Source organism: Oncorhynchus kisutch, linkage group LG21 (assembly GCF_002021735.2).
Source record: "Oncorhynchus kisutch isolate 150728-3 linkage group LG21, Okis_V2, whole genome shotgun sequence".
NCBI classification, from domain to species: domain Eukaryota; kingdom Metazoa; phylum Chordata; class Actinopteri; order Salmoniformes; family Salmonidae; genus Oncorhynchus; species Oncorhynchus kisutch.
The window spans coordinates 40430126-40457382 of record NC_034194.2 but is presented as its reverse complement, the minus strand read 5'-3'; positions in this window follow the sequence as shown (position 1 = coordinate 40457382).

Genomic DNA, 27257 nt, shown 5'->3' with positions numbered 1-27257 from the left:
TTGAGGAAAAGATCATGATTATTAGAAAGCAAATTACGGACTCCTCTTTAAATCTGTGTATTCTTTCAAAGCTCAGTTGTCCTGAGTCTGCACAACTCTGCCAGGACCTAGGATCAAGAGAGACACTGAAGTGTTTTAGTACTATATCTCTTGACACAATGATGAAAATAATCATGGCCTCTAAACCTTCAAGCTGCATACTGGACCGTATTCCAACTAAACTACTGAAAGAGCTGCTTCCTGTGCTTGGTCCTACTGTGTTGAACATAATAAACGGCTCTCTATCCACCGGATGTGTACCAAACTCACTAAAAGTGGCAGTAATAAAGCCTCTCTTGAAAAAGCCAAACCTTGTCCCAGAAAATATAAAAAACGAATGGCCTATATCGAATCTTCCATTCCTTTCAAAAATTGTAGAAAAGGCTGTTGCGCAGCAAATCACTGCCTTGCTGAAGACAAACAAGAACCCATCATAGCATTGAGACTGCACTTGTGAAGGTGGTAAATGACCTTTTAATGGCATCCGACTGAGGCTCTACATCTGTCCTCGTGCTCCTAGACCTTAGTGCTGCTTTTGATACCTTCGATCACCACATTCTTTTGGAGAGATTGGAAACCCAGATTGGTCTACACGGACAAGTTCTGGCCTGGTTTAGATCTTATCTGTCGGAAAGATATCAGTTTGTCTCTGTGAATGGTTTGTTCTCTGACAAATCAACTGTAAATTTCGGTGTTCCTCAAGGTTCCGTTTTAGGACCACTATTGTTTTCACTATATATTTTACCTCTTGGGGATGTCATTCAAAAACATAATGTTAACTTTCACTGCTATGCGGATGACACACAGCTGTACATTTCAATGAAACATGGTGAAGCCCCAAAATTGCCCTCGCTAGAAGCCTGTGTTTCAGATATAAGGAAGTGGAAGGCTGCAAACGTTCTACTTTTAAACTCGGACAAAACAGAGATGCTTGTTCTAGGTCCCAAGAAACAAAGAGATCTTCTGTTGAATCTGCCAATTAATCTTAATGGTTGTACAGTCATCTCAAATAAAACTGTGAAGGACCTCGGCGTTACTCTGGACCCTAATCTCTCTTTTGACAAACATATCAAGACTGTTTCAAGGACAGCTTTTTTCCATCTACGTAACATTGCAAAAATTAGAAACTTTCTGTCCCAAAATTATGCAGAAAAATTAATCCATGCTTTTGTTACTTCTAGGTTAGACTACTGCCATGCTCTACTTTCCGGCTACCTGGATAAAGCACTAAATAAACTTCAGTTAGTGCTAAATACGGCTGCTAGAAACCTGACTAGAACCAAAGAATTTGGTCATATTACTCCAGTGCTAGCCTCCCTACACTGGCTTCCTGTCGAGGCAAGGGATGGTTTCAAGGTTTTACTGCTAACCTACAAAGCATTACATGGGCTTGCTCCTACCTATCTCTCTGATTTGGTCCTCCCGTACATACCTTCACGTACGCTGCGGTCACAAGACGCAGGCCTCCTAATTGTCCCTAGAATTTCTAAGCAAACAGCTGGAAGCAGAGCTTTCTCCTATATAGCTCCATTTTTATGGAATGGTCTGCCTACCCATGTGAGAGACGCAGACTCGGTCTCAACATTTAAGTCTTTACTGAAGACTCATCTCTTCAGTGGGTCATATGATTGAGTGTAGTCTGGCCCAGGAGTGTGAAGTTGAATGGAAAGGCTCTGGAGCAACGAACCGCCCTTGCTGTCTCTGTCTGGCCGGTTCCCCTCTTTCCACTGGGATTCTCTGCCTCTAACCCTATTACAGGGGCTCAGTCACTGGCTTACTGGTGCTCTTTCATGCCATCCCTAGGAGGGGTGCGTCACTTGAGTGTGTTGAGTCACGGATGTGATCTTCCTGTCTGGTTTGGCGCCCCCCCCCCCTTGGTTGTGCCGTGGTGGAGATCTTTGTGGGCTATACTCGGCCTTGTCTCAGGATGGTAAGTTGGTGGTTGAAGATATCCCTCTAGTGGTGTGGGGCTATGCTTTTGCAAAGTGGGTGGGGTTATATCCTTCCTGTTTGGCCCTATCATCGGATGGGGCCACAGTGTCTTCTGACCCCTCCTGTCTCGGCCTCCAGTATTTATGCTGCAGTAGTTTGTGTCGGGGGGCTAGGGTCAGTTTGTAATATCTGGAGTACTTCTCCAGATCTCTAATTCTCTCTTTCTTTCTTTCTCTCAGAGGACCTGAGCCCTAGGACCATGCCTCAGGAATACCTGGCATGATGACTCCTTGCTGTCCCCAGTCCACCTGGCCGTGCTGCTGCTCCAGTTTCAACTGTTCTGCCTGCAGCTATGGAATTCTGACCTGTTCACCGGACGTGCCACCTGTCCCAGACCTTTGACCATGTTGGTCATTTGTGAACATTTGAACATCTTGGCCATGTTCTGTTATAATCTCCACCCGGCACAGCCAGAAGAGGACTGGCCACCCCTCATAGCCTGGTTCCTCTCTAGGTTTCTTCCTTGGTTTTGGCCTTTCTAGGGAGTTTTTCCTAACCAACGTGCTTCTACACCTGCATTGCTTGCTGTTTGGGGTTTTAGGCTGGGTTTCTGTACAGCACTTTGAGATATCAGCGGATGTACGAAGGGCTAAATAAATACACTTGATCTCCCCTCATCTCTCCTCATCTCTCATCTTTCCTCCTCATCTCTCCCCATCTCTCCTCATCCCCCATCATCCCTCCTCATTGCTCATTATCTCTCCAAATAACTCCTCATCCCCCTTCATCTCTCCTCATCTCTCCTCTTCCCTCCTCATTTCTCCTCATCTCTCCTCATAACTCCTCAACCCTCCTCATCCCCCCTCAACCCCCCTATCTCTCCTCATCCCCCATCATCCCTCCTCATTTCTCATTATCTCTCCAAATAACTCCTCATCCCCCCTCATCTCTCCTCTTCCCTCCTCTTCCCTCCTCATCTCTCCTCATAACTCCTCAACCCTCCTCATCCCCCTCATCTCTCCTCATCCCCCTCATCCCCTCTCCTTATCTCTCCTTATCCCCCCTCATTTCTCCTTTTCTCTCCTCATCCCCCCTCATCTCTCCTCATCCCCCCTCATCTCTCCTCATCCCCACTCATCTCTCCTCATCTCTCCTCATCCCCCTCATCCCCTCTCCTTATCTCTCCTTATCCCCCCTCATTTCTCCTTTTCTCTCCTCATCCCCCCTCATCTCTCCTCATCCCCCCTCATCTCTCCTCATCCCCACTCATCTCTCCTCATCTCTCCTCATCCCCCTCATCTCTCCTCATCCCCCCTCATCTCTCCTCATCTCTCGTCACCCCCCTCATCCGTCCTCATTTCTCATTATCTCTCCAAATAACTCCTCATCCCCCCTCATCTCTCCTCATCTTTACTCTTCTCTCCTCATCCCTCCTCATCTCTCCTTATCTCTCCTCATCCCCCCTCATCTCTCCATATCCCCCTCATCTCTCCTCATCCCCCCTCATCCCTCCTCATCCCCCCTCATCCCCCCTCGTCTCTCTCCTGTGTCATTTCATTACTTTCAGTATAGTTCCGAGAGACTGGGAAGACACACATGGGAGTCATCCACATCCACACACAAATGAACTGTCATCACCCATCAGCCCTGCAGCTGAAGACACGGTGACTTCACTGACAGGAAGAAACTGTATCACTGCCCGATGAACACCGACAACTTGTCCCCTGTTAGAATGTGCCGGTAATGCAATGAAGGACTAACGCCAATGAGAAATTGTATCCCCTGCTACTCTTCTGCAGTCTCAGAGGCGTGTGTGTGTGTGTGCGTGTGTGCGTGTGTGTGTAAAGGGTAATTTCCGTCTGTTAATCAGTTTCTCTCTTTTGTTAATGCCGACCTTTCATGTGAATGTAATTGCAGGTCCAACCTCCTACTTTAGAGGCCACACACACAAACAGACACACACACAAACAGACACACACACAAACAGACACACACACAAACAGACACACACACAAACAGACACACACACAAACAGACACACACAATCTCATCCCTCCGACCACTCCTCTTTCTCAGACTGTTCTTGCCTAGGGTTACATACACACACCTCTCAATAGTCTTCCTCCCTCCTCTTCCTCCTCTCCTCTCTTATACCCCCACTAACTACTTTTCATTTGCCCCTCCTTTCTCCCCTCCCCCTTGAGACAGCGTGGGTCTGACATTTCCACTCATCAGAGGTGGGCTCCTACCTGACATTTCGGCATCCATTACCAGACCACTTCCCCTCCTTTCCTCCCCAATTCGTTATTTCTACTCAGTGTCATTAAAGCAAGCATAATAAGAGACGCTGGGTTTAGCTACCTTTTCTTCCTCCATCCCTCTCCTCCACCACGGGCAGTAGAGACCGAAGACCCACCACCACCCTAAGAGGCCAAGGCCGGCTTATTTCTATCCTGGCTAGCCGCTCCACTCCACCTTTCTCCTCTCCACCTGTCTCCACTTCACCTCTCTCCACTCCACCTCTCTCCACTCCACCTCTATCCTCTCCACCTCTCTCCTCTCCACCTCTCTCCTCTCCACCTTTCTCCACTCCCCTCTCCACCTCTCCTCCTCTCTCCACCTCTATCCTTCCCAACTCTCTCCACTCCCCCTCTCTCCACTCCCCCACTCTCCTCTCCACCTCTCTCCTCTCAACCTCTCTCCTCTCCACCTCTCTCCACTCCACCTCTCCTCCTCTCTCCACCTCTATCCTTCCCACTTCTCTCCTCTCCACCTCTCCTCTCCACCTCTCCTCTCCACCTCTCCTCCTCTCCTCTCCACCACTCTCCACCACGCCCCCACTCTCCTCTCCACCTCTCTCCACTCCATCTCTCTCCACTCCACCTCTCTCCACTCGACCTCTCTCCACTCCACCTCTCTCCTCTCCACCTTTCTCCACTCCCCTCTCCACCTCTCCTCCTCTCTCCACCTCTATCCTTCCCAACTCTCTCCACTCACCCTCTCTCCACTCCCCCACTCTCCTCTCCACCTCTCTCCTCTCCACCTCTCTCCTCTCCACCTCTCTCCACTCCACCTCTCCTCCTCTCTCCACCTCTATCCTTCCCACTTCTCTCCTCTCCACCTCTCCTCTCCACCTCTCCTCTCCACCACTCTCCACCACGCCCCCACTCTCCTCTCCACCTCTCTCCACTCCATCTCTCTCCACTCCAGCTCTATCCACTCCACCTCTATCCACTCCACCTCTATCCACTCCACCTCTATCCACTCCACCTCTATCCACTCCGCCTCTCTCCACTCCACCACTCTCCTCTCCACCTCTATCCTCTCCACCTCTATCCTCTCCACCTCTATCCTCTCCACCTCTATCCTCTCCACCTCTATCCTCTCCACCTCTCTCCTCTCCACCTTTCTCCACTCCCCCCACTCTCCTCTCCACCTCTCCTCCTCTCTCCACCTCTATCCTTCCCACCTCTCTCCACTCCCCCACTCTCCTCTCCACCTCTCCTCTCCACCACTCTCCACTCCACCACACCCCCACCTCTCTCCTCTCCACCTCTCTCCTCTATCCTCTCCACCTCTGTCCTCTCCACCTCTATCCTCTCCACCTCTCTGCCTCTATCCTCTCCGCCTCTATCCTCTCTGCCTCTATCCTCTACGCCTCTATCCTCTCCGCCTCTATCCTCTCCGCCTCTATCCTCTCCGCCTCTATCCTCTCCGCCTCTATCCTCTCCACCTCTCGCCTCTCTCCTCTCCACCTCTATCCTCTCCACCTCTATCCTCTCCACCTCTATCCTCTCCACCTCTATCCTCTCCACCTCTATCCTCTCCGCCTCTATCCTCTCCGCCTCTCCACCTCTCGCCTCTCCACCTCTCGCCTCTCCACCTCTCGCCTCTCCACCTCTCGCCTCTCTCCTCTCCACCTCTCTCCACTCCACCTCTATCCTCTCCACCTCTCTCCACCTCTCTCCACCTCTCTCCACCTCTATCCTCTCCACCTCTATCCTCTCCACCTATCCACCTCTCCACCTAACGCCTCTCCACCTCTATCCTCTCCACCTCTCCACTCCACCTCTCTCCACTCCACCTCTATCCTCTCCATCTCTCTCCACCTCTCTCAACTCCATCTCTCTCCTCTCCACCACTCTCCTCTCCACCTCTATCCTCTCCACCTCTATCCTCTCCACCTCTATCCTCTCCACCTCTATCCTCTCCACCTCTATCCTCTCCACCTCTATCCTCTCCACCTCTATCCTCTCCACCTCTATCCTCTCCACCTCTATCCTCTCCACCTCTATCCTCTCCACCTCTCTCCTCTCCACCTCTCCCCTCTCCACCTCTCCACTCCACCTCTTTCCACTCCACCTCTATCCTCTCCTCCTCTCCTCCTCTCCTCTCCACCTCTATCCTCTCCACCTCTATCCTCTCCACCTCTATCCTCTCTGCCTCTCCACCTCTCGCCTCTGCACCTCTCTCCTCTCCACCTCTCTCTCCTCTCCTCTCCACCTCTCTCTCCTCTCCACTCCGCCTCTCTCTCCTCCTCTCTCCACTCCTCTCTCCTCCTCTCTCCTCCTCTCTCCACTCCACCTCTCCACCTCTCTCTCCTCTCCACCGCTCTCTCCTCTCCAACTCTTTCTCCACTCCACCTCTTTCTCCTCTCCACCTCTCTCTCCTCTCCACCGTTGTCTCCTCTCCACCCGCTCTCTCCTCTCCACCATTGTCTCCTCTCCACCGCTGTCTCCTCTCCACCGCTCTCTCCTCTCCACCATTGTCTCCTCTCCACCACTCTCCTCTCCACCTCTCTCTCCTCTCCACCGTTGTCTCCTCTCCACCGCTCTCTCCTCTCCACCATTGTCTCCTCTCCACCGCTGTCTCCTCTCCACCTCTCTCCTCTCCACCTTTCTCCACTCCCCCACTCTCCTCTCCACCTCTCCTCCTCTCTCCACCTCTATCCTTCCCACCTCTCTCCACTCCCCCACTCTCCTCTCCACCTCTCCTCTCCACCACTCTCCACTCCACCACACCCCCACCTCTCTCCTCTCCACCTCTCTCCTCTATCCTCTCCACCTCTGTCCTCTCCACCTCTATCCTCTCCACCTCTCTGCCTCTATCCTCTCCGCCTCTATCCTCTCTGCCTCTATCCTCTACGCCTCTATCCTCTCCGCCTCTATCCTCTCCGCCTCTATCCTCTCCGCCTCTATCCTCTCCACCTCTATCCTCTCCACCTCTCGCCTCTCTCCTCTCCACCTCTATCCTCTCCACCTCTATCCTCTCCACCTCTATCCTCTCCGCCTCTCCACCTCTCGCCTCTCCACCTCTCGCCTCTCCACCTCTTGCCTCTCCACCTCTATCCTCTCTGCCTCTCCACTCCACCTCTCTCCACTCCACCTCTATCCTCTCCACCTCTCTCCACCTCTCTCCACCTCTATCCTCTCCACCTCTATCCTCTCCACCTATCCACCTCTCCACCTAATGCCTCTCCACCTCTATCCTCTCCACCTCTCCACTCCACCTCTCTCCACTCCACCTCTATCCTCTCCATCTCTCTCCACCTCTCTCAACTCCATCTCTCTCCTCTCCACCACTCTCCTCTCCACCTCTATCCTCTCCACCTCTATCCTCTCCACCTCTATCCTCTCCACCTCTATCCTCTCCACCTCTATCCTCTCCACCTCTATCCTCTCCACCTCTATCCTCTCCACCTCTATCCTCTCCACCTCTCTCCTCTCCACCTCTCCCCTCTCCACCTCTCCACTCCACCTCTTTCCACTCCACCTCTATCCTCTCCTCCTCTCCTCCTCTCCTCTCCACCTCTATCCTCTCCACCTCTATCCTCTCCACCTCTATCCTCTCTGCCTCTCCACCTCTCGCCTCTGCACCTCTCTCCTCTCCACCTCTCTCTCCTCTCCTCTCCACCTCTCTCTCCTCTCCACTCCGCCTCTCTCTCCTCCTCTCTCCACTCCTCTCTCCTCCTCTCTCCTCCTCTCTCCACTCCACCTCTCCACCTCTCTCTCCTCTCCACCGCTCTCTCCTCTCCAACTCTTTCTCCACTCCACCTCTTTCTCCTCTCCACCTCTCTCTCCTCTCCACCGTTGTCTCCTCTCCACCGCTCTCTCCTCTCCACCATTGTCTCCTCTCCACTGCTGTCTCCTCTCCACTGCTGTCTCCTCTCCACCGCTCTCTCCTCTCCACCATTGTCTCCTCTCCACCTCTATCCTCTCCACCTCTATCCTCTCTGCCTCTCCACCTCTCGCCTCTGCACCTCTCTCCTCTCCACCGCTCTCTCCTCTCCACCTCTCTCTCTCTCCTCTCCACCCCTCTCTCCTCTCCACCCCTCTCTCCTCTCCACCTCTCTCTCCTCCCCACCTTTCTCTCCTCTCTCTCCTCTCCACCTCTCTCTCCTCTCCACCTCTCTCTCCTCTCCACCGCTCTCTCCTCTCCACCTCTCTCTCCTCTCCACCGCTCTCTCCTCTCCACCGTTGTCTCCTCTCCACCGCTCTCTCCTCTCCACCATTGTCTCCTCTCCACCGCTGTCTCCTCTCCACCGCTCTCTCCTCTCCACCATTGTCTCCTCTCCACCGCTATCTCCTCTCCACCGCTATCTCCTCTCCACTCCACCTCTCTCTCTCCTCTCCACCGCTGTGTCCTCTCCACCTCTCTCTCCTCTCCACCTCTCTCTCTTCTCCTCCTCTCTCTCCTCTCCACCTCTCTCTCCTCTCCACCTCTCTCTCCTCTCCACCTCTCTCTCCACTCCACCTCTCTTAACTCTCAACTCTCCTCTCCACTTCTCTCTCCTCTCCACTTCTCTCTCCTCTTCACCTCTCTCTCCTCTCCATCTCTCTCCTCTCCACTTCTCTCTCCTCCACCTCTCGCTCTCCTCTCCACCTCTCTCTCCTCTCCACCTCTCTCTCCTCTCCACCTCTCTCTCCTCTCCACCTCTCTCTCCTCTCCACTTCTCTCTCATCCACCTCTCTCTCCTCTCCACCTCTCTCTCCTCTCCACCTCTCTCTCCTCTCCACCTCTCTCCTCTTCACCTCTCTCTCCTCTCCACCTCTCTCTCCTCTCCACCTCTCTCTCCACTCCACCTCTCTTAACTCTCAACTCTCCTCTCCACTTCTCTCTCCTCCACCTCTCGCTCTTCTCCTCCTCTCGTTCCTCTCCACCTCTCTCCTCTCCATCTCTCTCTCCTCTCCACCTCTCTCCACTCCACCTCTCTCTCCACTCCACCTCTCTTAACTCTCAACTCTCCTCTCCACTTCTCTCTCCTCCACCTCTCACTCCTCTCCTCTCCACCTGTCCATCTTTTCTCTTCTCCAATCCTCGCTCCTCTCCACTTCTCTCCACTTTTCTCCACTTCTATCTCCTCTCCTCTCCACTTCTCTCTCCTCTCCTCTCCACTTCTCTCTCCTCTCCTCTCCACTTGTCTCTCCTCTCCTCTCCACCTCTCTACAAATCTGATTCGTTTTTTTGTGTATTTGTGATTGTGTTTTTCTCTCCCAGTAATCAGAAGGGGATGAATACAGTTGTATTGTGTTGTATTATTGTCCTGTTCTAGGGCAGGGCCTGTGGCTTTGTGTGAGCTAATAACACATAGAATCAGCCAGCATCGATGATGAGCAAGGCTGTCAAAGCCTTGTTTATATCTTCCATTGTGTATCGGGATTGGGGTATTGTCCATATCGAGCTACACACTCATGTCTTCTGATGAGACAATCAGCTATCAGACAGTGCTACCCCCCACTAGAATACCTATTATTAAATCAGATACAGTAACAGATAAAAGGTCAAGTCAGGGAAAAATCAAGAAGGCAAGCAACCCTGTAAGTCCTAAACATTGCATCGGAATAAGTAGAGAATTCTAGAATCTAGAATTCTAGAATTCTACAACTCAACACAACGTTCCATGATATTAACAATCCTGATATCGCCTGATGGATCAGTCTATAACCCTGGTCAGACGGTCTCCATACTAAACAATACTGGCCCTGAGAGCTGCATCATTACACGTTTTAACTCAGAGAGACATAGAGGGAGACGGGGAGAGAGAGATCTCCATACTAAATATTACTGTTCCTGAGAGAGGCATCAGAACCTGTTTCACTCACTTCTTTTGACTCAGATAGCTTTTGTAGGAGCAATGTAACCCTTCTATTAGGGCGTTGGGCCAGTAACCGAAAGGTTGCTGGATCGAATTCCCCAGTTGATAAGTCTGTCATTCTGCCCCTGAACAAGGCAGTTAACCCACTGTTCCCCGGGCTCCAATGACATGGATGTCGATTAAGGCAGCCCTCTGCACCTCTCTGATTGAGGGGTTGGGTTAAATGCAGAAGACACATTTCAGTTGAATGCATTCAGTTGTACAAATGACTAGGTATCCCCCCTTTCCCCTTTCTACCATAGAAGAACTACCTGCATAGTACAGCCCTGTTGGTCTCTCTCAGCGGCTGACAACAGCTCCCTCTAGTGTCGGTTTATGTAATTTCAGGCATTCAAGAGCTGTTCAAATACTTTCACAATTTCACATATTTATTTAAATATTTCTTTTAGGGTGTAGATCAACATTCATATTGCAGATACATTGTAGCTTCCATCAATGTAATTGTCTGCATCATTTTCAACCCCCCATATCGTTTTTCTTGTAAATATATGCAGAGCATTCAGAAAGAATCCACTTTACTTCTTCCACATTTTGTAAGTTACACCCTTATTCTACACCCTTATTCTACACCCTTATTCTACACCCTTATTCTAAAATGGATTCAATTGTATTTTTTTCCCTCAACAATCTGAACACAATACCCCTTAATGACTAATCAAAAAGAGGTTTTGGGATTTTTTTTGCAAATTTATAACAAATAAAATAACATTTATAATATTTACGTAAGTATTCAGAACCTTTACTCAGTACTAAGTTGAACAACCTTTGGCAGCGATTACAGCCTTGAGTCTTCTTGGGTATGACGCTACAAGCTTGGCACACCTGTATTTGGGTAATTTCTCCCATTCCTCTCTGCAGATCCTCTCAAGCTCTGTCAGGTTGGATGGGGAGTGTCACTGCACAGCTATTTTCAGATCTCTGCAGAGATGTTCAAGTCCAGACTCTAGCTGGGACACTCAAGGACTTTCAGAGACTTGTCCCGAAGCCGCTCCTGCGATGTCTTGGCTGTGTGTTTAGGGTTGTTGACCTGTTGGAAGGTGAACCTTACCACAGTCTGAGGTCCTGCGCGATCTGGAGCAGGTTTTCATTAATGATCTCTCTGTACTGCTCCATTCATCTTTCCCTTGATCCTGACCCAGACGGCATCCCCAGCCGCGCCCTTAGAGCATGCGCAGACCAGCTGGCCGGTGTGTTTACGGACATATTCAATCAATCCCTATACCAGTCTGCTATTCCCACATGCTTCAAGAGGGCCACCATTGTTCCTGTTCCCAAGAAAGCTAAGGTAACTGAGCTAAACGACTACCACTTCCGTAGCACTCACTTCCGTCATCATGAAGTGCTTTGAGAGACTAGTCAAGGACCATATCACCTCCACCCTACCTGACACCCTAGACCCACTCCAATTTGCTTACCGCCCAAATAGGTCCACAGACGATGCAATCTCAACCACACTGCACACTGCCCTAACCCATCTGGACAAGAGGAATACCTATGTGAGAATGCTGTTCATCGACTACAGCTCGGCATTCAACACCATAGTACCCTCCAAGCTCGTCATCAAGCTCGAGACCCTGGGTCTCGACCCCGCCCTGTGCAACTGGGTCCTGGACTTCCTGACGGGCCGCCCCCAGGTGGTGAAGGTAGGAAACAACATCTCGACCTCGCTGATCCTCAACACAGGGGCCCCACAAGGGTGCGTGCTCAGCCCCCTCCTGTACTCCCTGTTCACCCATGACTGCGTGGCCATGTTTAACAGTATAACTTCCGTCCCTCTCCTTGCCACTATCTGGGCTTTAACCAGGGACCCTCTGCACACATCAACAACTGCCTCCCATGAAGCATCGTAACCCATCGATCCACAAAAGCAGAAACAAGTACTTCAAGGTCTCAAAGCAAGTGATGTCACCGATTGAAACACTATTAGCGCGTACCCCGCTAACTAGCTAGCCATGTCACACCCGGTTACATATGCACGCCTCCAACTCGATCATCAGGATTGCAGACGACACAACAGTAGTAGGCTTGATCACCAACGACAACGAGACAGCCTATAGGGAGGTGGTGAGGGCACTTGGAGTGTGGTGTCAGGAAAATAATCTCTCACTCAAAGCCAACAAAGCAAAGGAGATGATCGTGGACTTCAGGAAACAACAGAGGGAGCACCCCCCTGTCTACATCTACAGGTCCAATATGGAGAAGGTGAAAAGCTTCAAGTTCCTCAGTGTACACATCACTGACCATCTGAAATGGTCCACCAACACAGACAGTGTGGTGAAGAAAGCTCAACGGCTGTATTTAATACCATCTATTGCATTCTCTGCCGCTCGGTCATTGCTCATCCATATATTTACATGTACATATTCTTATTCCATTATTTTACTTAGATTTGTGTGTATTAGGTCGTGGAATTTTTAGATGACCTGTTAGCTGTCTTAACTAGAAGCACAAGCATTTCGCTACACTCGCAATGGCATCTGCTAACCATGTGTCCAATAAAATTGGATTTGATTTGACAAAATCCTGTCTCGGAGCTCTAAGGACAATTCCTTCGACCCTATGGCTTGGTTCTTGCTCTGACATGCACTGTCAACTGTGGGATCTTATGTAGACAGGTGTGTGCCTTTCCAAATCATGTCCACATGAGTTGGACGACATGAGTTGGACTCCAATCAAGTTGTAGCAACATCTCAAGGACGATCAATGGAAACAGGATGCAACGGAGCTCAATTTTGAGTCTCATAGCAAAGGGTCTGAATACTGATGTAAATAAGGTATTTCTGTTTTTAAAAATGTCTAAATGTTTACTATTTGTCATTATGGTGTATTGTGTGTAGATTGATTACTATTTGTCATTATGGTGTATTGTGTGTAGATTGATTACTATTTGTCATTATGGTGTATTGTGTGTAGATTGATTACTATTTGTCATTATGGTGTATTGTGTGTAGATTGATTACTATTTGTCATTATGGTGTATTGTGTGTAGATTGATTACTATTTGTCATTATGGTGTATTGTGTGTAGATTGATTACTATTTGTCATTATGGTGTATTGTGTGTAGATTGATTACTATTTGTCATTATGGTGTATTGTGTGTAGATTGATTACTATTTGTCATTATGGTGTATTGTGTGTAGATTGATTACTATTTGTCATTATGGTGTATTGTGTGTAGATTGATTACTATTTGTCATTATGGTGTATTGTGTGTAGATTGATTACTATTTGTCATTATGGGGTATTGTGTGTAGATTGATTACTATTTGTCATTATGGGGTATTGTGTGTAGATTGATTACTATTTGTCATTATGGTGTATTGTGTGTAGATTGATTACTATTTGTCATTATGGTGTATTGTGTGTAGATTGATTACTATTTGTCATTATGGTGTATTGTGTGTAGATTGATTACTATTTGTCATTATGGTGTATTGTGTGTAGATTGATTACTATTTGTCATTATGGTGTATCGTGTGTAGATTGATTACTATTTGTCATTATGGTGTATCGTGTGTAGATTGATTACTATTTGTCATTATGGTGTATTGTGTGTAGATTGATTACTATTTGTCATTATGGTGTATTGTGTGTAGATTGATTACTATTTGTCATTATGGGGTATTGTGTGTAGATTGATTACTATTTGTCATTATGGTGTATTGTGTGTAGATTGATTACTATTTGTCATTATGGGGTATTGTGTGTAGATTGATTACTATTTGTCATTATGGGGTATTGTGTGTAGATTGATTACTATTTGTCATTATGGGGTATTGTGTGTAGATTGATTACTATTTGTCATTATGGTGTATTGTGTGTAGATTGATTACTATTTGTCATTATGGTGTATTGTGTGTAGATTGATTACTATTTGTCATTATGGTGTATTGTGTGTAGATTGATTACTATTTGTCATTATGGTGTATTGTGTGTAGATTGATTACTATTTGTCATTATGGTGTATTGTGTGTAGATTGATTACTATTTGTCATTATGGTGTATTGTGTGTAGATTGATTACTATTTGTCATTATGGTGTATTGTGTGTAGATTGATTACTATTTGTCATTATGGTGTATTGTGTGTAGATTGATTACTATTTGTCATTATGGTGTATTGTGTGTAGATTGATTACTATTTGTCATTATGGTGTATTGTGTGTAGATTGATTACTATTTGTCATTATGGGTATTGTGTGTAGATTGATTACTATTTGTCATTATGGGTATTGTGTGTAGATTGATTACTATTTGTCATAATGGTGTATTGTGTGTAGATTGATTACTATTTGTCAATATGGTGTATTGTGTGTAGATTGATTACTATTTGTCATTATGGTGTATTGTGTGTAGATTGATTACTATTTGTCATTATGGTGTATTGTGTGTAGATTGATTACTATTTGTCATTATGGTGTATTGTGTGTAGATTGAGTACTATTTGTCATTATGGTGTATTGTGTGTAGATTGAGTACTATTTGTCATTATGTTGTATTGTGTGTAGATTGATTACTATTTGTCATTATGGTGTATCGTGTGTAGATTGATTACTATTTGTCATTATGGTGTATCGTGTGTAGATTGATTACTATTTGTCATTATGGGGTATCGTGTGTAGATTGATTACTATTTGTCATTATGGTGTATTGTGTGTAGATTGATTACTATTTGTCATTATGGTGTATTGTGTGTAGATTGATTACTATTTGTCATTATGGTGTATTGTGTGTAGATTGATTACTATTTGTCATTATGGTGTATTGTGTGTAGATTGATTACTATTTGTCATTATGGTGTATTGTGTGTAGATTGATTACTATTTGTCATTATGGTGTATTGTGTGTAGATTGATTACTATTTGTCATTATGGGTATTGTGTGTAGATTGATTACTATTTGTCATTATGGGTATTGTGTGTAGATTGATTACTATTTGTCATAATGGTGTATTGTGTGTAGATTGATTACTATTTGTCAATATGGTGTATTGTGTGTAGATTGATTACTATTTGTCATTATGGTGTATTGTGTGTAGATTGATTACTATTTGTCATTATGGGTATTGTGTGTAGATTGATTACTATTTGTCATTATGGTGTATTGTGTGTAGATTGATTACTATTTGTCATTATGGTGTATTGTGTGTAGATTGATTACTATTTGTCATTATGGTGTATTGTGTGTAGATTGATTACTATTTGTCATTATGGGGTATCGTGTGTAGATTGATTACTATTTGTCATTATGGTGTATTGTGTGTAGATTGATTACTATTTGTCATTATGGGGTATCGTGTGTAGATTGATTACTATTTGTCATTATGGTAGAAATGCTATTGTGTGTAGATTGAGGGAAACAATTTGTTTAATCCATTAGAGAAGGGAACTGAATACTTTCCAAATATATATATTTGTATATATATTTGTATATATATTTGTATATATATTTGTATATGTTTTTTGATATATTTTTATATATTTCTTTGTTAATTTATTTATTTACATATATATATTTTTCCCCCCTAAGTCTACCCCCCCCTGCCTAATTGTAGTAAAGTAATGGACAACAACACTGAGGTTTCTACTTCCAGTTTATACATACTATATACAATTTATGGACACCACGTATTTTACAATAGTTCTATTTTGTTTGTTTTTAGTCCTTCAGTTACCCTCAACCCCTGAAGCATTTCTTTGGCCTGCAATCTGAGGTGCAGTTAACTCTAATGAATTTATCCTCTGCAGCAGAGGTATCCCTGGGTATTCGTTTCCTGTGGCGGTCCTCAAGGGGAGCCAGTTTCATCATAGCGCTTGATGCTTTTACGACTGCACTTGAAGAAACTTTCAACGTTCTTGAAATTTTACACATTGACTGTCTTAAAGTAGTGATGGACTGTTGTTTCTCTTTGCTTATTTGAGCTGTTCTTGCCATAATATGGACTTTGTATTTTACCAAATAGGGGTGGTATACAGAAGATAGCCCTAACTTGTCACAACACAACTGATTGGCTCAAACGAATTAAGAAGGAAAACAATTCCACAGATTAGCGTTTAACAAGGCACACCTATTAATTGAAATGCATTCCAGGTGACTACCTCATGAAGCTGGTTGAGAGAATGACAAGCTGGTGCAAAGCTGTCATCAAGACAAAGGGTTGCTACTTTGAAGAATCTCAAATTTAAATATGTAATTTTGATTTGTTTTAACAGTTTTTTGGTTATTATTCAATGTGTTTTTTCATAGATTTGATGTCTTCATTATTATTCTAAGATAAAAAAATTAAAAAATAATAATAAAATAAGTAAAAATAAAGAAAAACCCTGGAATGAGTAGGTGTGTCCAAACGTTTGACTAGTAAAGTATAAAGAAATGATTTGATAAAAAAGTGTGTTTGTTTTTACTGGTATTAATCCATACAAACACATGGAACAACAGATCGTATTTAACCCCATATTTTTTGAATCGTTTTACACTGCTGCTACTTGCTGTTTATTATCTATGCATAGTCACTTTACCCCTACCTACATGTACAGATTACCTTGACTAACCTGTACACCCACACATTGACTCGGTACTGGTACCCCCTGTATATAGCCTCCACAATGACTAGGTACTGGTACCCCCTGTATATAGCCTCCACAATGACTAGGTACTGGTACCCCCTGTATATAGCCTCCACATTGACTCTGTACTGGTACCCCCTGTATATAGCCTCCACAATGACTAGGTACTGGTACCCCCTGTATATAGCCTCCACAATGACTAGGTACTGGTACCCCCTGTATATAGCCACCACAATGACTAGGTACTGGTACCCCCTGTATATAGCCTCCACAATGACTAGGTACTGGTACCCCCTGTATATAGCCTCCACATTGACTCTGTACTGGTACCCCCTGTATATAGCCTCCACATTGACTCGGTACTGGTACCCCCTGTATATAGCCTCCACATTGACTCGGTACTGGTGCCCCCTGTATATAGCCTCCACATTGACTCGGTACTGGTGCCCCCTATATATAGCCTCCACATTGACTCTGTACTGGTACCCCCTGTATGTAGCCTCCACATTGACTCTGTACTGGTACCCCCTGTATATAGCCTCCACATTGACTCTGTACTGGTACCCCCTGTATATAGCCTCCACAATGACTAGGTACTGGTACCCCCTGTATATAGCCTCCACATTGACTCTGTACTGGTACCCCCTGTATATAGCCTCCACAATGACTAGGTACTGGTACCCCCTGTATGTAGCCTCCACATTGACTCTGTACTGGTACCCCCTGTATATAGCCTCCACATTGACTCTGTACTGGTACCCCCTGTATATAGCCTCCACAATGACTAGGTACTGGTACCCCCTGTATGTAGCCTCCACATTGACTCAGTACTGGTATCCCCTGTATATAGCCTCCACAATGACTAGGTACTGGTACCCCCTGTATATAGCCTCCACAATGACTAGGTACTGGTACCCCCTGTATATAGCCTCCACATTGACTCTGTACTGGTACCCCCTGTATATAGCCTCCACAATGACTAGGTACTGGTACCCCCTGTATATAGCCTCCACAATGACTAGGTACTGGTACCCCCTGTATATAGCCACCACAATGACTAGGTACTGGTACCCCCTGTATATAGCCTCCACAATGACTAGGTACTGGTACCCCCTGTATATAGCCTCCACATTGACTCTGTACTGGTACCCCCTGTATATAGCCTCCACATTGACTCGGTACTGGTACCCCCTGTATATAGCCTCCACATTGACTCGGTACTGGTGCCCCCTGTATATAGCCTCCACATTGACTCGGTACTGGTACCCCCTGTATGTAGCCTCCACATTGACTCTGTACTGGTACCCCCTGTATGTAGCCTCCACATTGACTCTGTACTGGTACCCCCTGTATATAGCCTCCACATTGACTCTGTACTGGTACCCCCTGTATATAGCCTCCACAATGACTAGGTACTGGTACCCCCTGTATATAGCCTCCACATTGACTCGGTACTGGTACCCGCTTTATATAGCCTCCACATTGACTCTGTACTGGTACCCCCTTTATATAGCCTCCACATTGACTCTGTACTGGTACCCCCTTTATATAGCCTCCACATTGACTCTGTACTGGTACCCCCCTTTATATAGCCTCCACATTGACTCTGTACCGGTACCCTCTGTATATAGCCTCCACATTGACTCTGTACTGGTACCCTCTGTATATAGCCTCCACATTGACTCTGTACTGGTACCCCCTTTATATAGCCTCCACATTGACTCGGTACTGGTACCCCCTGTATATAGCCTCCACATTGACTCGGTACTGGTACCCCCTTTATATAGCCTCCACATTGACTCGGTACTGGTACCCCCTGTGTATAGCCTCCACATTGACTCGGTACTGGTACCCCCTTTATATAGCCTCCACATTGACTCGGTACTGGTACCCCCTTTATATAGCCTCCACATTGACTCGGTACTGGTACCCCCTGTATATAGCCTCCACATTGACTCGGTACTGGTACCCCCTGTATATAGCCTCCACATTGACTTGGTACTGGTACCCCCTTTATATAGCCTCCACATTGACTCTGTACTGGTACCCCCTTTATATAGCCTCCACATTGACTCGGTACTGGTACTCCCTGTATATAGCCTCCACATTGACTCTGTACTGGTACCCCCTGTATATAGCCTCCACAATGACTAGGTACTGGTACCCCCTGTATGTAGCCTCCACATTGACTCAGTACTGGTACCCCCTGTATATAGCCTCCACAATGACTCGGTACTGGTACCCCCTGTATATAGCCTCCACAATGACTAGGTACTGGTACCCCCTGTATATAGCCTCCACATTGACTCTGTACTGGTACCCCCTGTATATAGCCTCCACAATGACTAGGTACTGGTACCCCCTGTATATAGCCTCCACAATGACTAGGTACTGGTACCCCCTGTATATAGCCTCCACAATGACTAGGTACTGGTACCCCCTGTATATAGCCACCACAATGACTAGGTACTGGTACCCCCTGTATATAGCCTCCACATTGACTCTGTACTGGTACCCCCTGTATATAGCCTCCACATTGACTCGGTACTGGTGCCCCCTGTATATAGCCTCCACATTGACTCGGTACTGGTACCAACTGTATGTAGCCTCCACATTGACTCTGTACTGGTACCCCCTGTATATAGCCTCCACAATGACTCGGTACTGGTACCCCCTGTATATAGCCTCCACAATGACTAGGTACTGGTACCCCCTGTATATAGCCTCCACATTGACTCTGTACTGGTACCCCCTGTATATAGCCTCCACAATGACTAGGTACTGGTACCCCCTGTATATAGCCTCCACAATGACTAGGTACTGGTACCCCCTGTATATAGCCACCACAATGACTAGGTACTGGTACCCCCTGTATATAGCCTCCACAATGACTAGGTACTGGTACCCCCTGTATATAGCCTCCACATTGACTCTGTACTGGTACCCCCTGTATATAGCCTCCACATTGACTCGGTACTGGTGCCCCCTGTATATAGCCTCCACATTGACTCGGTACTGGTACCAACTGTATGTAGCATCCACATTGACTCTGTACTGGTACCCCCTGTATGTAGCCTCCACATTGACTCTGTACTGGTACCCCCTGTATATAGCCTCCACATTGACTCTGTACTGGTACCCCCTGTATATAGCCTCCACAATGACTAGGTACTGGTACCCCCTGTATGTAGCCTCCACATTGACTCGGTACTGGTACCCGCTTTATATAGCCTCCACATTGACTCGGTACTGGTACCCCCTGTATATAGCCTCCCCAATGACTAGGTACTGGTACCCCCTTTATATAGCCTCCACATTGACTCTGTACTGGTACCCCCTTTATATAGCCTCCACATTGACTCTGTACTGGTACCCCCTTTATATAGCCTCCACATTGACTCTGTACTGGTACCCCCTTTATATAGCCTCCACATTGACTCTGTACCGGTACCCTCTGTATATAGCCTCCACATTGACTCTGTACCGGTACCCTCTGTATATAGCCTCCACATTGACTCTGTACTGGTACCCCCTTTATATAGCCTCCACATTGACTCGGTACTGGTACCCCCTGTATATAGCCTCCACATTGACTCGGTACTGGTACTCCCTGTATATAGCCTCCACATTGACTCTGTACTGGTACCCCCTGTATATAGCCTCCACAATGACTAGGTACTGGTACCCCCTGTATGTAGCCTCCACATTGACTCAGTACTGGTACCCCCTGTATATAGCCTCCACAATGACTAGGTACTGGTACCCCCTGTATATAGCCTCCACAATGACTAGGTACTGGTACCCCCTGTATATAGCCTCCACATTGACTCTGTACTGGTACCCCCTGTATATAGCCTCCACAATGACTAGGTACTGGTACCCCCTGTATATAGCCTCCACAATGACTAGGTACTGGTACCCCCTGTATATAGCCACCACAATGACTAGGTACTGGTACCCCCTGTATATAGCCTCCACAATGACTAGGTACTGGTACCCCCTGTATATAGCCTCCACATTGACTCGGTACTGGTACCCCCTGTATATAGCCTCCACATTGACTCGGTACTGGTGCCCCCTGTATATAGCCTCCACATTGACTCGGTACTGGTACCCCCTGTATGTAGCCTCCACATTGACTCTGTACTGGTACCCCCTGTATATAGCCTCCACATTGACTCTGTACTGGTACCCCCTGTATATAGCCTCCACAATGACTAGGTACTGGTACCCCCTGTATATAGCCTCCACATTGACTCGGTACTGGTACCCGCTTTATATAGCCTCCACATTGACTCTGTACTGGTACCCCCTTTATATAGCCTCCACATTGACTCTGTACTGGTACCCCCTTTATATAGCCTCCACATTGACTCTGTACTGGTACCCCCTTTATATAGCCTCCACATTGACTCTGTACCGGTACCCTCTGTATATAGCCTCCACATTGACTCTGTACTGGTACCCTCTGTATATAGCCTCCACATTGACTCTGTACTGGTACCCCCTTTATATAGCCTCCACATTGACTCGGTACTGGTACCCCCTGTATATAGCCTCCACATTGACTCGGTACTGGTACCCCCTTTATATAGCCTCCACATTGACTCGGTACTGGTACCCCCTGTGTATAGCCTCCACATTGACTCGGTACTGGTACCCCCTTTATATAGCCTCCACATTGACTCGGTACTGGTACCCCCTTTATATAGCCTCCACATTGACTCGGTACTGGTACCCCCTGTATATAGCCTCCACATTGACTCGGTACTGGTACCCCCTGTATATAGCCTCCACATTGACTTGGTACTGGTACCCCCTTTATATAGCCTCCACATTGACTCTGTACTGGTACCCCCTTTATATAGCCTCCACATTGACTCGGTACTGGTACTCCCTGTATATAGCCTCCACATTGACTCTGTACTGGTACCCCCTGTATATAGCCTCCACAATGACTAGGTACTGGTACCCCCTGTATGTAGCCTCCACATTGACTCAGTACTGGTACCCCCTGTATATAGCCTCCACAATGACTCGGTACTGGTACCCCTGTATATAGCCTCCACAATGACTAGGTACTGGTACCCCCTGTATATAGCCTCCACATTGACTCTGTACTGGTACCCCCTGTATATAGCCTCCACAATGACTAGGTACTGGTACCCCCTGTATATAGCCTCCACAATGACTAGGTACTGGTACCCCCTGTATATAGCCACCACAATGACTAGGTACTGGTACCCCCTGTATATAGCCTCCACAATGACTAGGTACTGGTACCCCTGTATATAGCCTCCACATTGACTCTGTACTGGTACCCCCTGTATATAGCCTCCACATTGACTCGGTACTGGTGCCCCCTGTATATAGCCTCCACATTGACCTCGGTACTGGTACCAACTGTATGTAGCCTCCACATTGACTCTGTACTGGTACCCCCTGTATATAGCCTCCACAATGACTCGGTACTGGTACCCCCTGTATATAGCCTCCACAATGACTAGGTACTGGTACCCCCTGTATATAGCCTCCACATTGACTCTGTACTGGTACCCCCTGTATATAGCCTCCACAATGACTAGGTACTGGTACCCCCCTGTATATAGCCTCCACAATGACTAGGTACTGGTACCCCCCTGTATATAGCCACCACAATGACTAGTACTGGTACCCCCTGTATATAGCCTCCACAATGACTAGGTACTGGTACCCCCTGATATAGCCTCCACATTGACTCTGTAACTGGTACCCCCTGTATATAGCCTCCACATTGACTCGGTACTGGTGCCCCCTGTATATAGCCTCCACATTGACTCGGTACTGGTACCCAACTGTATGTAGCATCCACATTGACTCTGTACTGGTACCCCCCTGGTATGTAGCCTCCACATTGACTCTGTACTGGGTACCCCCTGTATATAGCCTCCACATTGACTCTGTACTGGTACCCCCTGTATATAGCCTCCACATTGACTAGGTACTGGTACCCCCTGTATATAGCCTCCACATTGACTCGGTACTGGTACCCCTGTATATAGCCTCCACATTGACTCGGTACTGGTACCCCCTGTATATAGCCTCCACAATGACTAGGTACTGGTACCCCCTGTATATAGCCTCCACATTGACTCTGTACTGGTACCCCCTTTATATAGCCTCCACATTGACTCTGTACTGGTACCCCCTTTATATAGCCTCCACATTGACTCTGTACTGGTACCCCCTGTATATAGCCTCCACATTGACTCTGTACTGGTACCCCCTGTATATAGCCTCCACAATGACTAGGTACTGGTACCCCCTGTATATAGCCTCCACATTGACTAGGTACTGGTACCCCCTGTATATAGCCTCCACATTGACTCGGTACTGGTACCCCCTGTATATAGCCTCCACATTGACTCGGTACTGGTGCCCCCTGTATATAGCCTCCACATTGACTCGGTACTGGTCAGGGGGTACAGGGGGACTAGGTACTGGTACCCCCTGTATGTAGCCTCCACATTGACTCTGTACTGGTACCCCCTGTATATAGCCTCCACATTGACTCTGTACTGGTACCCCCTGTATATAGCCTCCACAATGACTAGGTACTGGTACCCCCTGTATGTAGCCTCCACATTGACTCGGTACTGGTACCCGCTTTATATAGCCTCCACATTGACTCGGTACTGGTACCCCCTGTATATAGCCTCCACAATGACTAGGTACTGGTACCCCCTTTATATAGCCTCCACATTGACTCTGTACTGGTACCCCCTTTATATAGCCTCCACATTGACTCTGTACTGGTACCCCCTTTATATAGCCTCCACATTGACTCTGTACTGGTACCCCCTTTATATAGCCTCCACATTGACTCTGTACCGGTACCCTCTGTATATAGCCTCCACATTGACTCTGTACCGGTACCCTCTGTATATAGCCTCCACATTGACTCTGTACTGGTACCCCCTTTATATAGCCTCCACATTGACTCGGTACTGGTACCCCCTGTATATAGCCTCCACATTGACTCGGTACTGGTACCCCCTTTATATAGCCTCCACATTGACTCGGTACTGGTACCCCTGTATATAGCCTCCACATTGACTCGGTACTGGTACCCCCTTTATATAGCCTCCACATTGACTCGGTACTGGTACCCCCTTTATATAGCCTCCACATTGACTCGGTACTGGTACCCCCTGTATATAGCCTCCACATTGACTCGGTACTGGTACCCCCTGTATATAGCCTCAACATTGACTTGGTACTGGTACCCCCTTTATATAGCCTCCACATTGACTCTGTACTGGTACCCCCTTTATATAGCCTCCACATTGACTCGGTACTGGTACTCCCTGTATATAGCCTCCACATTGACTCTGTACTGGTACCCCCTGTATGTAGCCTCCACACTGACTCGGTACTGGTACCCAATGTATATAGCCTCCACATTGACTCTGTACTGGTACCCCCTTTATATAGCCTCCACATTGACTCGGTACTGGTACTCCCTGTATATAGCCTCCACATTGACTCTGTACTGGTACCCCCTGTATGTAGCCTCCACATTGACTCGGTACTGGTACCCCCTGTATATAGCCTCCACATTGACTCTGTACTGGTACCCCCTGTATGTAGCCTCCACATTGACTCTGTACTGGTACCCCCTGTATATAGCCTCCACATTGACTCTGTACTGGTACCCCCTGTATGTAGCCTCCACATTGACTCGGTACTGGTACCCCCTGTATATAGCCTCCACATTGACTCTGTACTGGTACCCCCTGTATATAGCCTCCACATTGACTCTGTACTGGTACCCCCTGTATGTAGCCTCCACATTGACTCGGTACTGGTACCCCTGTATATAGCCTCCACATTGACTCGGTACTGGTACCCCCTTTATATAGACTCCACATTGACTCTGTACTGGTACCCCCTGTATGTAGCCTCCACATTGACTCTGTACTGGTACCCCCTGTATATAGCCTCCACATTGACTCTGTACTGGTACCCCCTGTATATAGCCTCCACATTGACTCTGTACTGGTACCGCCTGTATGTAGCCTCCACATTGACTCGGTACTGGTACCCCCTGTATATAGCCTCCACCTTGACTCTGTACTGGTACCCCCTGTATATAGCCTCCACATTGACTCTGTACTGGTACCCCCTGTATATAGCCTCCACATTGACTCTGTACTGGTACCCCCTGTATATAGCCTCCACATTGACTAGGTACTGCTACCCCCTGTATATAGCCTCCACATTGACTCTGTACCGGTACCCCCTTTATATAGCCTCCACATTGACTCTGTACCAGTACCCCTGTATATAGCCTCCACATTGACTAGGTACTGCTACACCCTGTATATAGCCTCCACATTGACTCTGTACCGGTACCCCCTTTATATAGCCTCCACATTGACTCTGTACCAGTACCCCCTGTATATAGCCTCCACATTGACTCTGTACCAGTACCCCCTGTATATAGCCTCCACATTGACTCGGTACTGGTACCCCCTGTATATAGCCTCCACATTGACTCTGTACTGGTACCCCCTGTATATAGCCTCCACATTGACTCGGTACTGGTACCCCCTGTATATAGCCTCCACATTGACTAGGTACTGGTACCCCCTGTATATAGCCTCCACATTGACTCTGTACCGTAATACCCTGTATATAGCCTCCACATTGACTCAGTACCGTAATACCCTGTATATAGCCTCCACAATGACTAGGTACTGGTACCCCCTGTATATAGCCTCCACATTGACTCTGTACTGGTACCCCCTGTATATAGCCTCCACAATGACTAGGTACTGGTACCCCCTGTATATAGCCTCCACAATGACTAGGTACTGGTACCCCCTGTATATAGCCACCACAATGACTAGGTACTGGTACCCCCTGTATATAGCCTCCACAATGACTAGGTACTGGTACCCCCTGTATATAGCCTCCACATTGACTCTGTACTGGTACCCCCTGTACATAGCCTCCACAATGACTAGGTACTGGTACCCCCTGTATATAGCCTCCACAATGACTAGGTACTGGTACCCCCTGTATATAGCCTCCACATTGACTCTGTACTGGTACCCCCTGTATATAGCCTCCACATTGACTCGGTACTGGTACCCCCTGTATATAGCCTCCACATTGACTCGGTACTGGTGCCCCCTGTATATAGCCTCCACATTGACTCGGTACTGGTACCCCCTGTATGTAGCCTCCACATTGACTCTGTACCGGTACCCCCTGTATGTAGCCTCCACATTGACTCTGTACCAGTACCCCCTGTATATAGCCTCCACATTGACTCTGTACTGGTACCCCCTGTATATAGCCTCCACAATGACTAGGTACTGGTACCCCCTGTATGTAGCCTCCACATTGACTCGGTACTGGTACCCCCTGTATATAGCCTCCACAATGACTAGGTACTGGTACCCCCTGTATATAGCCTCCACAATGACTAGGTACTGGTACCCCCTGTATATAGCCTCCACATTGACTCTGTACTGGTACCCCCTGTATATAGCCTCCACAATGACTAGGTACTGGTACCCCCTGTATATAGCCTCCACAATGACTAGGTACTGGTACCCCCTGTATATAGCCATCACAATGACTAGGTACTGGTACCCCCTGTATATAGCCTCCACAATGACTAGGTACTGGTACCCCCTGTATATAGCCTCCACATTGACTCTGTACTGGTACCCCCTGTATATAGCCTCCACATTGACTCGGTACTGGTACCCCCTGTATATAGCCTCCACATTGACTCGGTACTGGTGCCCCCTGTATATAGCCTCCACATTGACTCGGTACTGGTACCCCCTGTATGTAGCCTCCACATTGACTCTGTACTGGTACCCCCTGTATGTAGCCTCCACATTGACTCTGTACTGGTACCCCCTGTATATAGCCTCCACATTGACTCTGTACTGGTACCCCCTGTATATAGCCTCCACAATGACTAGGTACTGGTACCCCCTGTATGTAGCCTCCACATTGACTCGGTACTGGTACCCGCTTTATATAGCCTCCACATTGACTCGGTACTGGTACCCCCTGTATATAGCCTCCACAATGACTAGGTACTGGTACCCCCTTTATATAGCCTCCACATTGACTCTGTACTGGTACCCCCTTTATATAGCCTCCACATTGACTCTGTACTGGTACCCCCTTTATATAGCCTCCACATTGACTCTGTACCGGTACCCTCTGTATATAGCCTCCACATTGACTCTGTACCGGTACCCTCTGTATATAGCCTCCACATTGACTCTGTACTGGTACCCCCTTTATATAGCCTCCACATTGACTCGGTACTGGTACCCCCTGTATATAGCCTCCACATTGACTCGGTACTGGTACCCCCTTTATATAGCCTCCACATTGACTCGGTACTGGTACCCCCTGTATATAGCCTCCACATTGACTTGGTACTGGTACCCCCTTTATATAGCCTCCACATTGACTCTGTACTGGTACCCCCTTTATATAGCCTCCACATTGACTCGGTACTGGTACTCCCTGTATATAGCCTCCACATTGACT